At 48.0% G+C, this 15,691-nt stretch overlaps 1 protein-coding gene across 10 annotated transcripts in view; it reads right to left on the bottom strand.

Moving 5' to 3' along the window:
* LOC128326513 (uncharacterized) overlaps positions 1-12,649 on the bottom strand; it is a 43,866-nt gene extending 31,217 nt beyond the window's left edge. For 5 of the 10 annotated variants that reach the window (XM_053253456.1, XM_053253455.1, XM_053253462.1 and 2 more), the window contains exon 1: positions 12,537-12,649. The gene's annotated coding sequence lies outside the window, so the exon portion shown is untranslated. Of the gene's footprint in view, positions 1-3,834; positions 3,968-12,536 lie in introns of all 10 variants that reach the window. The other 5 variants (XM_053253457.1, XM_053253458.1, XM_053253461.1 and 2 more) reach the window with 4 other exon arrangements.
* Between the last annotated feature and the right edge of the window lie 3,042 nt (positions 12,650-15,691).

Below are 15,691 nucleotides of genomic sequence, written 5' to 3'. Positions count from 1 at the left end.
AAACAATAAAGCAAAAGTGGCCAACGCAGCTCTGGTGCAGAGCACACTGTTACCAGTAGCCTGTGCATCATGGCCAGTTTGTAATAAAAAAGATTAAAATAAGTTATCACTATAAATTATATTCATTTTATAGAATTGCACTGCAAACAAAAGAATCTGATATTATTCTGCATAAAACAGAGGTGCTTACTTGGATAGCGGGAGTGGCAGCCACCCAGAGTGCTCCTCAGCAGCCACTTTGGCAAGCTTTAAAAAAGAAACTTTAAAAAACTTTTAAAAAGAAAAATCAATAATGCATTGCCCTGCCTCCATTGGTGCATTATGACTGTGTTGTCCTCTTAATGTAGATTAAATCCTCCTGGGCAAGAACTCTGTCAGTTTTGTGCTCTTAATCGACAGCATTTAGTACACTGCTCAGAGCCTCAGACAAATGCCACATAGTCCATTCTGAGGCACAGAACACTCCAGTCCAGTTTCAGCTGTCAAAATGCTCTTGTTCTATGGCATCAACATGGCATCAATTCTTTCCTATGGCTGAGGGAGAGCTGAAACATCCACCAGTGTGGCCACAATTTTGTATGCATGATGAGGCATGATTTAGACCTGTGTCTGAATTCCCCACAATACAATATATGAAGTGAGGGGTGTGTTTGTGTATAATCTGTTCTCGCCAACTCCAGAAGGTAGCAAGGTGTGGTGGGGCAGGTGCTGGAGCACTGAAATTGACATGGGCTACTACTAAGGAGACTGGAAGAGGGCAGATGGAATCTTCAAACAAAGGTCTCTGCTTTCCCCTTCATCTGAGGCTCTTTGTTAACCATCTTGTCAAATGCACAGATAGGATGACAGAAGGGCAGAGTTTGCTTTTACACACTGTCAGTGAATACCAGTGGCTGAATTGGAGATTCATTCGTTATTATCAGTACAGAGGGCATTATCCTGGATGTTAAGGTGTGATCCTGTGTAGTAGGTAGCCTAAGATACCAGCGGAGAGAGGATAACACTTTTGGCATGTGAATTCATAAATAGCTCTTTGGTATGTCACTTGATTTAATTCCCTGAATCATCTGGGTAGAAGAAGCTGAAGTGCTCTGTCTGTGTGCCTCATCCCTCATTAGGGACCCATTGATAGTGTCTCTCTTGCCCAGAGTCTCTTGCACAATCCTGGAGCTACAAATCAAGAAATTCCTGGTTCATATTTAGTCTCTTCCATGATTTCACTAGGTGGCCTTTGGCAAACAACTCTGTGCTAGTTCCACCCTCCACCCCCATCTGCAACATGAAGAAAGCACTACTAACTTAATTTATAGGGTTGTGCAAGGATTGCCACAAGAAATGTGGACATTCAAAACACACCATACTAGTGAATTTTTAAAACACACCATACAAATGCTAAATATTATTAAATATGTATATCCAATCCCCATGAGCTTTCCACATTCAAAAGGGGGTGCAAGGATTATAGGAATTAGGAGTGCATTCAAACACACCGCATCAATCATTGCATTTGCATTACAATAGAGTTTGAAGGGCCTACCCAATGCCCATTGTGAGTGCACGACTAGTATAGTGGTGAATGTGTGAACCAACCTTGGGGTTGCCATTCAAATGTAGGTCTCTAAACCTGCCTTTTGAGGGAGCCACTAGAGCATGGGTGGGCAAACTTGGCCTGCCAGCTGTTGCTGAACTACAACTCTATGGGAGTTGTAGTACAACAACAGCTGAAGGGCCCAGTTTGCGCACCGCTGCACTAGAGCACTTCAACAGATGTATCTGTTCCACTGGCATTCTGCGGTGCCAGCTATTACAGTCATACTCAGAAAGGACCAAAAGAGCCTTTAAGCCCCTTGCATCCTTCCCAGCAACTGAGAATCCAGATCAGGGAACTTACAAGACTGCCACGTCATCGATGAGTCAAATCACAACCAACCAACATACAGCCCCAAGCACTTTAGCCTTTCTTCACAGGCAACACGCTCCATCCCCAATCAATTTAGTTGGCCTTTCCCGTCACCTCTTCCAGTTCTACAGTGTCTTTATTAATGTCTTTTTTGAGATGCTGTGACTAGAATTGTCCACAGTATTCCAAATATGGCAGCACCATAGATTTATACAATGGATGGCATCAGTATCCTGGCAGTTTTATTTTCAGTCTCTTTCCTAATCATCCTTAGCAAGAACTGATCTTTTTTACAGCTATCACATAGTAAGGTCATTCACATGACCAGTTTACCTGAGCCTGGGAAGGGCTAGTGAGGAGGCAAGCTCCTACCTGCCTTCCCACAGACAAACAGGTACCTCTACACTTGCTGCTCACATGCCCACACAAGCGCCAGGGCAGCGAGCAGCAGAGCCTGGATCCAGAGGACTTCCTTCTCTGGCATCTCGCAATGAACTGTGGCAAGGATTGCGGTGCATTGGGAGATTTCCCCACTTCCGGGTGCTCCTGCCACCCAGCTCTATGGATGCTTGGGCAGCAGGAGGCTTTTCACTCAGGGCTTTTATTGCGAATCCACTCCTGATTGGAGTGTGCCAGTCCACATATTTTCTGGATTTACTCCGATCTCCCTGCAGGCTATCAGGGATCAGGACAGACAGGACTTTGATTTTCCCCGAATGGAGGCTGCAAATTCTGGCTTAGTCCAAAGCATGTCCGGTTTTTTAAAAATCCTCTTGTTTCAGAGGCTTTTGAAAAATAACCCGTGGCTTGTGTTATGCCCCGCAGTTTTCTCTGTTATGTTTGGGGTGGTCATGCCAACAAAATCAGGGTGTGTTTTTTTACAAAACTCAATGAAGGGGAGTTTGACAGCAGTTTTGGGTATGGTCTGCTCTAAGTCAGTTGCAATTGCAAGCACTAGGGTGTTGCTGTTGTTGTTGTAGATTGGTGATATTCTGTTGAGGGAGGGAGAAATTCCTGAGTTAAACACAAGCAGAGACTGCAAAATGTGTGTCTTGCTATGTTTTACATAGGCTTTAGATATGCAGAATGGATGTAACTTGAGCCCTTTGTTGTCTAGGCTGATTCCATTAGGGGTGTGTGTGTGTGTGTGTGTGTGTGTGTGTGTGTGTGTGTGTTGGGGTAAACATTATGTGATGAAGGCAGTAACTCACAAAGGCAAGGGTTAAGCATCCTGCTGTTTGATTCAGCTGTTTGACAACTCTTTCTTGCTCTTAACTATTTAAAAAAGAAGCTCTCTCGCCTCTTCCTCTGTGTTGGAGGGAAAACCTGGACCAAGCAGATACGAATGCACAGGGAAAAAATCTGCCAGGGAGTGTGTGGAGGGGCCGACAGCTATTTGTGAACTGTCAAACTAATCCCCCAAAGTAAACATCTTACAAATCTGCTGAGAAGCAGATTCGCTCTTCAGATACCCTGAGGCATAAAGCCATGTGCGAAAAACCTCCAGGCAGCCCAAGTATCCACACGACCAGGAGGGGTGACATAGAAGGGTGTTCATGCCCTTCTAACTCACTTTTAGCTCAAATAAAAAACCCAGGCTACCTGGTTGAAGAGTGGTGGGATCAGGATTGATTCTGGCACTCCACACGACTAGCTCTACCTGGGTAGGGCTGGTCATGCGAACGACCTATTTGAGTTGATATTTTCACTGCACTTTGTCACAACCCCCAAATCATTTGCCTGACAATTAGTCACCACTATCAAGTTCCATTTATTGTAAACTAAACAACACACAACTTATTAAATTCAATCACAACACAAACCTCCCTCCAAACAGGAAAAAAACCCCAAGAATACACAATTCCAGAGGGTGTGTGTGTGTGTGTGTGTGTGTGTGTGTGTGTGTGTGTGTGTGTGTTAAAAAGGGTACTCACTCAGCCTAGGACTTTGCCCATGTTGCGTCCAGTTGTCCACTTCTGTGGTCTGCTCTCTGCTGAGTCTACTTTTTCTTCTTCAATCTTCTTCTCTTTCTTGAGTCTTCAGATTGGGGAGGGCTGGGGCAAAGGCCTAGAAAATCGGGGAGGGGGAAGGTGGCTGGCAAGGTGGCCAGTGGACACAGGGGCTTTGGGGCTGGTGGCTGGCACAGACAGCAGGCACAGGCAGGCAGTGATTATCTCAGCAGCAGGGAGGGGGTGAAAAAAGAATTCTTTCTTCTCTATTCCTGAATCATCAGCAGGAACAAAAATGCAATGCAGCAGAGAATCCACTCCAGGCTGGAACGCAGCAGGGGCAGGCAGGATGGGTGGCAAGCCAGGCTCAGGCTGGCAAGGCAAGGCAAGGCAATAGGCAAGGCAAAGCTCTCTCTCTCTCTCTCTCTCTCTCTCTCTCTCTCTCTCTCTCTCCCCTCCCACGAGGCATAAAGGCAGAATGGTGGCTGCTGCCTCTTTAAATCTATTCGAAAATCCCTCCTTGATCTCCCTCCACCCTTGCCCATTCTTCAACCCTTCCCCTGGCCAATGTGGGGTCAGTCAGCAGTAGCAAGAGCCAAAAGGGCCAATCTGGAACCAGGAAGGAACTGTCAGCAAATCAGTCCATGCTTTCGTTCACCAATCTAAAGCTTGGAATTCAAAACGACGTAAAAGAACAAAATGGAGACTGCACGGTGATCGCCACAAAATTGGGGACCGAAACAACAAAACATTCAGCTCTGAAATTGGGGCAATTTGTTTTGGACCCAAATTTGGCCGGGCTAGCAGAGAGGTGATTTGTTTTGTATACAAATAGCTCAAAACAGGTAGAGTTGGGTACAAATCGTTCTGTACCTAAATAGTTTCGCACATCCCTATTGCATATCTATATTAACCTTGTAGGAAATAAATCGAAAACACATGAAAAATCTGCCACTTGTCATCTTTTTAGAAACCAAATGTTTACCGTTTAGTGTTCATAGCTTGCAAGATTCCCCCTTTTTAGCCACCGTTCCAGTAGGCTTATGAGCTCACCCAGCCATGTGTGTCTGTCCCTATCAACTTTGCAGTGCCTGGACCAATCGGAAAGAAATTGAGTACAGTTGTAGGGACACACAGGGACACCTCACCGGCGTAGTTTGTGATATCAAACAACCAATTCAAGATGGCGGATGCATAAACATTTGAGGTGCAAGTGGCTAACTTGTGAACTGCCCCAGGTAGTATAAAGATATGATAAATAAATACAATATTTTTTAATGTGGATTTTAAACTTGTGGCTCTCAATGCTTTGGGGAAACTACCTGCTTTCTAAGCAAGCCTCACTGGGGGGTTTTCAAACTCTTTGTTCTCTTTCTGGCATCACCCTCTATGACATCACCTAACTGTCCTTTTAACTGTTAACTGCTCAGAAGTTTCCTGGCAGTCAATTTCTGCTGTCTCTGAAGCCATTTCGAGCCTTGAATGGGACAGTGGTCTGGGAGAGTAGCTGCTTCCTCTCTTCTCTGCTTTCCTCGGCCAGGGTTAGCAAAAGTTTTAACTCCTGGGCACCTTCAGCATCCTGCCAGAGGAGTCGTGGTCATCCTGATGGAAGGGCCTCTCTTCTGTGCTGTGGCCCACTTCATCAAGTGGTGAGTTTCAAGGGAGCCGTGCCCTCCCTCTGTTCCCTTTGGAGGAGACTAAGGGGGTTTCTATAAAATTTGCTCTATCTGCTAATAGCTGGACCCTGGTTAACAGGGTGAGCCAGTGGTGAGTGAGAGTCCTAGAAAGAGGAACAGTTTTCCAAGTGTCTGTAAGTACTGCAGTCCTTGTCTGCTTCATCATTTCAGCTGACATGTTAAATTGTCTAAGTCTATTCCTAATTGGTTGCTGTTTTATTTTAGTATTTGGTTTTGGGTTTTATATGAGAAACTGCTTAGATTATTTTCATAGATAGTACCTAGATGTAATCGAAAGCTTTCTCTGTTTTGTCATGTTCCTTCATGTATGCCAGAAGGACCAGACCGGCCATATACTGCTTCCCTGCCCTGAGGAAAATCCCATTACCTACTTCCAAACAAAATTGGCACCATTGAATAGCACTAGATTAGAAATAAGAAGGGTCCATATACAAACTTTGGTATTTCAGGAAGACCTCCCCACTTCTGCTGGCTGCCCCGGGACACTCGCACACCCCCCTTCTGCAGCCGGCCCCGGGACAGCCCCGCACCCCCCTTCTGCAGCCGGCCCCGGGACAGCCCCGCACCCCCCTTCTGCAGCCGGCCCCGGGACAGCCCCGCACCCCCCTTCTGCAGCCGGCCCCGGGACAGTCCCGCACCCCCCTTCTGCAGCCGGCCCCGGGACAGCCCCGCACCCCCCTTCTGCAGCCGGCCCCGGGACAGCCCCGCACCCCCCTTCTGCAGCCGGCCCCGGGACTGTCCCGTACCCCCCTTCTGCAGCCGGCCCCGGGACTGTCCCGTACCCCCCTTCTGCAGCCGGCCCCGGGACTGTCCCGTACCCCCCTTCTGCAGCCGGCCCCGGGACTGTCCCGTACCCCCCTTCTGCAGCCGGCCCCGGGACTGTCCCGTACCCCCCTTCTGCAGCCGGCCCCGGGACTGTCCCGCACCCCCCCTTCTACAGCCCACCCTGGGACAGTCCTGCACCCCCTTTTGCAGCTAGCCCAGGAACACCCCCCACACCCCTTCTGTAGCTGGAGCCAGGACACTCCCGCGCCCCCCCTTCTGCAGCTAACCCCCTTCTGCAGCAGGCCCCAGGACTCTCCCGCCTCCCCCCCTTCTGCAGCCAGAACCGGGATTGTTCCATACCCCCCTTCTAAAGCCCACCCTGGGACAGTCCTGCACCCCCTTCTGCAGCTGGCCCGGGAACACTCCCACACACCCCTTCTGTAGCTGGAACCAGGACACTCCCGCACCCCCTTCTGCAGATGGCCCCAGGACACTCCCGCAACCCCTTTCTCCAACTGGCAATAGTTCAGTCCTGCCCCCTCCCTGATTTCCCTCAGGGTAGGGATTAAAATGCTGGCCAAGAAACGAGGAGAACTCCTGCAGAAGTTACCACAGACATTCAATGCAAGGGAAATGTAGAATCCCAGGAGGATGGGGCAGCTCTAGATGGAGCATCTCCAGTCGGTGACCCAGGAGTGGAAAATGCTGTTGAGATTAACGTTGTCTTACCCAAGGCCTCGCCTCACAGCCGAACCAAGGTTAAGGTCAGTATCAGTGACTGTTTTTGTAATTTTGTTTTTGAATTGCTCGGTTCCTTTCCCCGTATTTCCCAATTCGGTTGCAAACACATGGCAAACCCGATTTGGGGATGGATCCTCAGAAGTCTTGGATGTGGGTGTGTCTGGGGAGCAAAGGGGCTATGCAGAAGGGATTGGCTGCATCCCAGTTCCAATTCTGTGAAGGGCTGGAGAAGACAAGAGCTGGACCAAGCCAGGATGGGTGGGGAGCTTAGGAGGAGAGTGTGGCAGTGGAGTTGGGCAGCCCTTCTGGCCTCCAGGGGACACTGGTGTGCTGCCCTCCTCTGCTTCCATTTATATTTAAGGTGGGGGGTTTTAAGGTGATGGTAAGCCTTTTATTCCATATATCTTTAAAATGTTTCTCTCTTTTATATTCAAACTGCTCTTTGTTAAGATACCCTGGGGTGGTGTGCAGCCCATCGGATCCCTAGCAGGGAGCGGCGCATTCTTGTAATTCATTTCAGTAGATCCCAGTTATTAATTCCAAAGTGGGGCTTCCCCCCAGTTTCAGGGAAGATAAAGCACCCCATCCAGTGCCAGCGCAAACACCTTTCCACTGCCGCGCGCTTTCCATGTTACAGTTACACCCGCCATAAAATGCTTCAGCTTGGCGGGATCGAATTGACAACGTAATGAAAGGGTGTGGCACAAGTCCACCAGCAGGGGGAGCAGTCTTTTTTCCTTTGTCCAAAATGCCCTAAAACGGAAATATACAGAGATCTTTTTACAACAAAGCCATAAAACCCGAAAGAAAGCATTGGAAATGTGAATGGCACCTTGCTGACAGTGCAGGGATTGCGATGTCAATACACAGACAATACGGAAGCATTCTTTGCAGCTCCGTATTGACACTGTGGTAAGGGTTAATCTGGAAAGTGCCCAGGCTGACCTGTGCAACTAACTCCTTGCAGCTGAGCACGCTTGAGTCTGAGTGTTTTCTTATCGGAAGCACACAGCTAAATCACCAAACAGAAATACTACCCGCCGGACAAAAGAAGGAGAAAGGGATGGTTGGGGAGGGGGAGGAAAGAAGGAATAAAGGAAAACCCGAGTGCCTACAACAAACAGCGGTGGGGGTGGTGGGAGTTGTAGCCCAATGACAGCTAGAGTTTGGCCACCCCTGCAATAATTAATATAGTCCACTGGAGCAGAACCCTATGTGTTTATGAAGAAAACCCAACACATTTTGGGCAGCAGCTCTTTGGCAGGGGCCAGATAAAGACAACAACATGAAACCAAGGTAGTTGAAAATGACATTTAAGTTGTAGCAGGTCTGCCAATCTGAAGCTCACACTTGTTATCCTTTTCTTCTCTCTCCATTCTAGCAGCAAAGAAGCCCTTCCCAGAATCCCTCTTGGCATTGTCATCGAGGCAAGTGCTGAGGGCAACCTCAGCCAGGTCAATACACATCAACACTGTGACAAATCTCCCCTCATGGGTGGATGGAATTGTGGGCCCTAGACAAGGCAGGAAGAAGTTGAGGAGAGCAAGCCCACACCAGATTCCCACTCTCTTTCTGGCTAGGTTCCCAAAAGCCTCAAGTCCATTCAAGGTGTTGGGAGACGACCCACACCACCAAAGGATTCTTCTGTGTGGAAGGGTGGATAATTCTCCACAGAGAGGATTTTTGCCTTCACCTCTGAGGCAAAAATCACCCCCTTCTTAACAGGGAGGCATGATTGCGCCCCCCAAACCTTCACGCCAGGAGTGGAAGCCACACCTTAGTTTACAGAACCCCTTACAAACTAGTTTCTAAAGTTGTGAGTTTGCAACCCTTCCCTCTGCCCCATCTCTTGATTCTGAGCCTGGGTGCAAGACCACACCTTCTCCTAGCACTGCATGCAGTGTGGGGGGTGCTGGTTTTGCATCCATTCCCGGCAGGGTATAAGAAACAAGCCTGGAACACACAGTGGACCATGCTGTGACTGCATCCTCGGTAGGGATGTTCCTGAATCGGCACGTCTGAGCCAGACGAATGGTTTTGGTGCCCCTCTAACGAGGCGCCGAAATGATTTGAGCACATCCCTTATCCTCGGTCCATAGGGCCGTCCAGGGGCATGAGGGCATGCTGATAAAAAGCAGTCCCCAACCTCTGCTGGCTTTCTGCAGGAACACCTTGGCATCCGCTCACACACACCCCCGGGCGACAGTGTGGGATTAGCTGGCCGCCTTTTGGGGCCGAGTAGGAATTTTCCCCAGCCACCCAGATTGGCCTGGAGGTGGCTGGTTTTTTGCCTACTCTGCACTGTTGCACTGGAAGCGGGTTTTGATCTGGCCCATGTTAGGAGTGGTGCCTTTAAATAGAGTAGCCCCGTGGTCACCAGCATCATGATGGCAGGTCAGAGGAGGGGATACGGTGCTGTACCCTAGGGGTGGCAGCTGCACTGTGGCTTGGCTACACTGCAGCTCTCTGTTGAAACTAGCTTAATAAAGTCATCGCCCTAGTTTTAACCCATTTCTTGTGTCGTGTCATTTATTTGGGGCTATAGATGCCAAGGAATTTCATGGCAGAACTCTGGCAAGATGTTCTCAGGTAGCCCTGAGTGGGATCTCTAGAGCCGCAAGGACAAGCTTTGCAAGGAGGCAGGATCCACAAATCCAAAAGAAGCAGGATTGTTCATTCTGCCCTAGCAGCGCTCTGGGAGCCAGCCCTGCCCTCCAAATCCTCCCAACAGGAGGCTGGTTCGGACACTCACACCATCCATCCAGTGGCAAAGCTCTGCATCCTGGTTGCCAGTTGACGATGGGGTTTTCAAATAATAATAATTTTAAGGAAACTCTCTGGGTGTGGAAACCTAGTATGTTGGGGAGAAGGCTCCCACACAGGTGTGCAGAAAGAGGGAAAGCTTGAGGAGCTTTTAAACTCATTCATTTATTTTGTGAGTAGATTTGGGTAGTTAGCTTTGGCGGCGGTGGGCGGGGTGCAGTAAAAGGTGCGGGAAACTCCTCAATTGGCTGGGGTGATGCGTACCCTTGGTTCAATGTAACCCTTTCCCCAAATTGCTATCTTTCTATGTGTGGTGACCTTTCGGGGGGAGGATCACACAAATCATACACCTGCAGCTTGAACTGACACAGTCCCGGGAAATGTCACTGCCTGGTTTTGCTGAATGTTTAGATGGGCAAATCTTATCAGAAGACCTTATTCTGTGAGCAGTGCACTGCAGAAAGCAAGAATCTGGTGATCACTAGCAGGAGCCAGCATGAAGAATGTGTCATGAACAAGTCATGACAGAGAGTTCCTAGTTTCTTAGAGCATGGAAATGCTGCAGCCATTGCTTTGTGTGTCGATTTATACCAAGCATTTGACACAGCCTTCACAATATCCTTTTCGACTTTTGTGGAGGATGTGGCCAAAACCTCCATTTTGTTGTACGTGTGCTTGTTCTTCCTTTTGAGATGTTTAAAATGGCTGTCTGTCCCCCATCGTGTGTTAGAGTTCCTTAGACCAAAGGTTAAGCAGCCTTGGCCTTTGATCCATCCCAGGTTTTTTTATTCTGTCTGGAGGTCATTCCATCCCGTTTTTATTTGCCATGATTGGCTAATCCAGAGGAGGTGGGCAAAATTTCAGGGATCAGAAAGGGGAGGTTGGAAACACTACAGCTAGGGAGCAGTAAGTGCCATTGAATCACAAAAGCCCAATTCAGATGTTATGCTGTATGAGTGGTGTGTGGTATTGATGTGAGCCTCGATATAGTGAACCTGGATACAGGCCCTTGGTACAGAAAGGAAGTGTACTTCTGTACCTGCATTCAATGTAACATGTGTATGACTGTACCTTTGTACACTCTACACTCGCCGTACCAGTGTTGAACAAAACATGCAAGTGGGCCTAAAGAAGAGAGCTGAATATCGCACAGGAGAACTGGATCGCTCCTGGGACAACCTGAGCAAAAGACAATAGCAGGATCAGACAAGGCAGTGCTGAGCAGAGAGACGGGCTGACGAAGAGCTGCTGGTGAGATTCTCTTAGGGCCAGCATAGAGTAATCACGGCCTGAGCTTATCCCATTATCATTTTCCTTCTTGCTCTTATGGTTATTGCTCTTAAAACACTGCAAATGCTATTGTTTGAACTAGTCCCTGCCCCCACACACTCCCCTCCGAGTAAAAGCTTCACCTTTATTTCAATTCTTGTGTACTCTGTCTGTATTCCTGTATTCGAATAACCAAAACTTATCCCCACCACGATCACTACACTGGTATGCAGTTTATACCGTGAATGGGCGAAACCGAGTGCCAATTGTATATGTCATAGACTGTAAAATTAAATCAATCTATATAAGCCACAGGTAAAGCAGAGACCAGTTACAAGAGTGGAGAACGAATGCATCCTGAAGCTAAAAGGGCAGCTCTGCCTGCCTATTTCAAAAATGCATACATAATCGAAAAATCAAAGGGTTTCCAATGATGCTTGCTGCAGCTATGAACTGTCTCCTATAACGTAGAGGACACCATGGGAAGCAAAGATCCATGGGGACACCCTCTCCCTACTCCATGCCTGCTGAACAGCTGGGTGTCACTCTCTGCCCGACTTGGGTGTCCACCACTTAGTCTGGGTATCCATCCGAGCAAGCAACAATTAAAAAAAAAATTGAAATCACTCCCTCCATTCATTCAACAAATATCTAGTGGATTTTCCCCACTTCGGCACCCACATGGAAAGCCACTTCTGCAATTATTTGAAAAGCAGTTTCATATGCCCTAAAAGAATCCATTCATATGCCCTCAAATAACTTTCTGGCTTCTTATGCCAGTTTCTAACATAATCTGTCCAGTCTTACAGTTTGCTGTTCCTTCCAGTGTTTTACGGCATCTAATTCTGAGAATCCCCCTTGCTTTTCCTCTTGACTCACCCCCCCAACTCTCTAGAGGAACCCCCTTGGGATAAATGTACAAACAAACAAACAAACTGCAAAAGAAGAAGATTACTGAATAGAATGCAACTCTCCTTGCCCTGTGCATTGGTATCCCATATGTGCCATCTGCTGGGATATCCAACTGAATGTGGACTTGTTCCTGAACTGATTCTGCAGTTGTGACTGGACACTTTCCGAGGTCCATGAACAACCCAGCGGACCTTCTTGCCTCCATCCCCAGCCTTGCTGCTCTCAGTGGCGGTACCAGTGGTGATGCCACTAGTGGATGGCGAGGCGGTGGTGGGAATGCATGGCTGGTGCCAAATTCCAAAGCAGGGGGTGTGGGTCAGTAACCTGTTCCCTTTACGTGAGTGAGAAGGGGAAGGGAAGGAGGTGTCTATCACGGAAGGCCACCACTGCGCGGGAGGGGTGTGTTCATCCATGGGCGGAACTGGGGTGGGGCAGCCAAGGCACGTGCCCTAGGCGCCACTGAGGGGAGGGCGCCACGCCAGTTCCTGCCACCCCCACCCCATTGCCCACCTGCCCAGCCCCAGGGCCCCTCAGCCTTACCATCCTGCTTGCCTTCTGCAAGGCCTAGGATCCTCCAGGGCTGGGCCTGCAAACTGCAGAGCAGCTCTTCTCTCCCCGCCTCTCAGCTGATTGGTGGGTGGGCGGGGCTTACAGAGAGGCCTCCGTGTAGGCCTCCCTGAAGCCTGAACTCGGCAGGCCCCAAGGAAGCCAGGAAGAAGAAGGCAGGCAGAGTTCTCTGCTGCAGCAGCCCCTCTGCCCAGAACATCCAGCACAGCTTTTCCCAGGTACTGTGAATTCCGTTGTTGTGGTTTACTCCCCCCCCCCCCATATATAGGGATCTGCTTGCCATAGGGCTTTGATATGGGTGGTGGTCGGGGGAGACTGAGAAGTCTGAATATTTAATTTAAAACAGAGTGGAAACTTTGCTGGCTTTAAAAACAAAAACTATCTAAAAAGCCCTATAAGTGGATTGTTTCATGGAAGAAAACTACAAAAACTTCTGGAACAATATTATATTATATTTATTCATTCATTCATTCATTCACTCACTCACTCACTCACTCACTCATAAATGCACTTATGTTCAAGTTGTTTTGCAACCCAGAAGGTCTGAGTGAGAACTGTGAAGCATGTGTATGCTTTTGTTTTATTTTATTTTTCTTATGTGTGAACTGCTCCCCAATAACTTGCAGGGACTTCAGGGTAAACCTGGCCAACATGTGAATGCAGCACCTCCATTCCAGAGAAGATGTGTGTTATAGGGCTTTGAAAGCCCCGTGTGAAAAACCTCCTGGAATCAAACTTTACTGAATTTGTTCAGAATTCTGAGAAAACAAACATAGGCTCACCCTGCATGGTTGAAAGTCTCCTTTGCTAATCTGCAGCGAGGGGGCCATTTTAATAATTAGTGTTTCTAGTGTGTTCTAGGCATTAAAAGTAGCACAAACATATAGTACTCAATGCATATCACTATATACTGTGAAGTGTGCATGTGTGTATTCAGTGAAATGTATTTCCAGGCAGCATATTTATTTTGAAATATCAGACTTAAATCCTTGGGGGCCTGGGGTGTGTGAAGGCCCTGGACTTTGAGGGGCTGGAGGCCCATTTTAAAATCTCATCTTGGCCCATTCCAACCTTGCTATGCCCCTGGTGGTCACTACACATGGGTTTCTGCACAACACCTGCACAGAAGAAACTCCCATGTAGAAAATGTGTCTCTTGTAAATTGACCCTGAATTTTCCATCCATGACTGGGATATCTGAGAGTTACAGTCAATAATAAAAGAACAGCACACTGCTTGTGACAGGAAGGGGCAAATTACAATGATTTCTTAGTTTGGCAGGGGCTGGTTTTGGCCCTGGCAGAACTTGGCTGTCTGCTCCTGTTGCAAATGCCTCTGTCTAGTGTGGCAAACTAATGTATCCTCCTCCCTCCTGGTGTCAAAGTAAGCACTAGTGTGGTGAATGCACATATACCCCATCATGAGCAAACAATCATCACAAGACAAAGGCTGGCAGGAATCATTCACTGGTTTATAGACTCCCCCCGCCACCACCTTCTTCCCCTGTTTTGCTAGTGGCTATTTGGTCAGGTGATCCTCTAGGACAAAGTCATGTTTTTTAAAAAGCATGAGATGAGACAGAGAAAATGACACTTGGAATCCTCACATAACTCCTGACTGTTGTTCTAAGTCTTTAATAAAAATGGCTCATGTTTTCAGGTTTTGATCAACAACCATATCTAGATGGTACAGTGTTCCTTTTAACAGGGATTTCCAGAAATTGTTTACTACAAGTCCCATCATTCCTGTTTGGACAGGGGTGCAATTTCACTGCTTGCCCTAGGCGCTATTTTCCCTAGATACGCCTCTGTGTTCATCAACCTCATGCACACAGCAAGTGCAGTGTGGAGACCAGCCATTAAGACCATCGAAGAAGTAACAACTTTGCTTTGACTGTTAAAGCCTTAATATAGGCATCGTACGCACAAGCAGCTGCCGGCCAGGAGATAACAACAAGGACGCTCAGTATGGACAGTGCTGAAAGATTCATGGACGGGCTTGTGGGGGACAAGTCTGGCCATGCAAGCTGCACAGGAAAAACAAGGAGCCACATGGGTTGGTCGTATCTGAACTTTTTGGTGACCAATACCTGGTTCTGTTTGGTTAGGGGGGGCAGCCCCTCCTGCCCTTATTGACCAGCCATCGCTGACTAAAGAAGTAGAATCTATGCCTAGAGAGTGTGAGCCATAGAGCTAAAAGGTAATCACCTAAAAGCTGTGGAACGTTTATGTTTTACATAAAGCATAATGTTTTGTGTAAAACATAATGTTTTATGTTTTTGCCCCTCCGCCATCACCCCATACCAGTCCCACTTCCAGGTGTCCATTAAAAAAGACTAGTGGCCAATGGGAGGGTAATGTAAAGCAACGGTACCTTGAAGGCTGCCACTGAACAGAGTCCCACCCCTCCAACACCACTTGACCATCTCTTCCTCCCAACTCTCCCCTGGTAGATGGACTCGACTCCTCACTTGATAATCAGAGAGAGGAGAAACTTGGGGAGCAACTCCTCACTTGTGGAGAGGAAAAACTTGGGGAGCAACTCCTCACTTAATTTTTGGGTGGGGGGAAGGGAAGGCACTTGCAAGAGGGAGATATGGATGATTAGATTTGGTGTGGAGGGAGTTCAGCAAAATGAGGTGGGAACTCCTCCAATGCTTAGGTAGGATCTGCACCCTTGCTTCCATTGGTTTTTGTTTTTACTTGAGAGCCAGTGTGATATAGAGGCTACAGTGCTGGGCTTGGCCATGGGCAATTCTGGTTTAGATAACCCACCCAGCTTTAAAGCTCATCGGATGGTCTCAGGCAAATCACCATTTCTTGGTGAAAAACACCATTTTAGGTGTTTTTCAAAAGCTGCTGGAAATAGAGGATTATTTTAAGTCGGACATACCTCAGGCTAAGCCAGAATTCACAGCCTCCCTTCGGAGGAAAACAAAGCCCTGTCTGTCCTGGTCCCTGAATGCCCACAGGGAGGTGCCTGAATGCCTCTGCAGACAAATACTGGACTTGGGAAGAGCGCACTATGGAACAGGTGGGCACGGTGGGTGGGTGGGGGCAGCTGGTGGATACTTGCACCCTTTGTACCTGGATGAACCGTATCTGTGTATAGTAGTGACTGAAGAGGGCT

Source organism: Hemicordylus capensis, chromosome 5, assembly GCF_027244095.1.
Source record: "Hemicordylus capensis ecotype Gifberg chromosome 5, rHemCap1.1.pri, whole genome shotgun sequence".
NCBI lineage: Eukaryota > Metazoa > Chordata > Lepidosauria > Squamata > Cordylidae > Hemicordylus > Hemicordylus capensis.
Note: the sequence above shows the minus strand (reverse complement) of the source record. Positions and strands in the feature narration are given on the sequence as shown.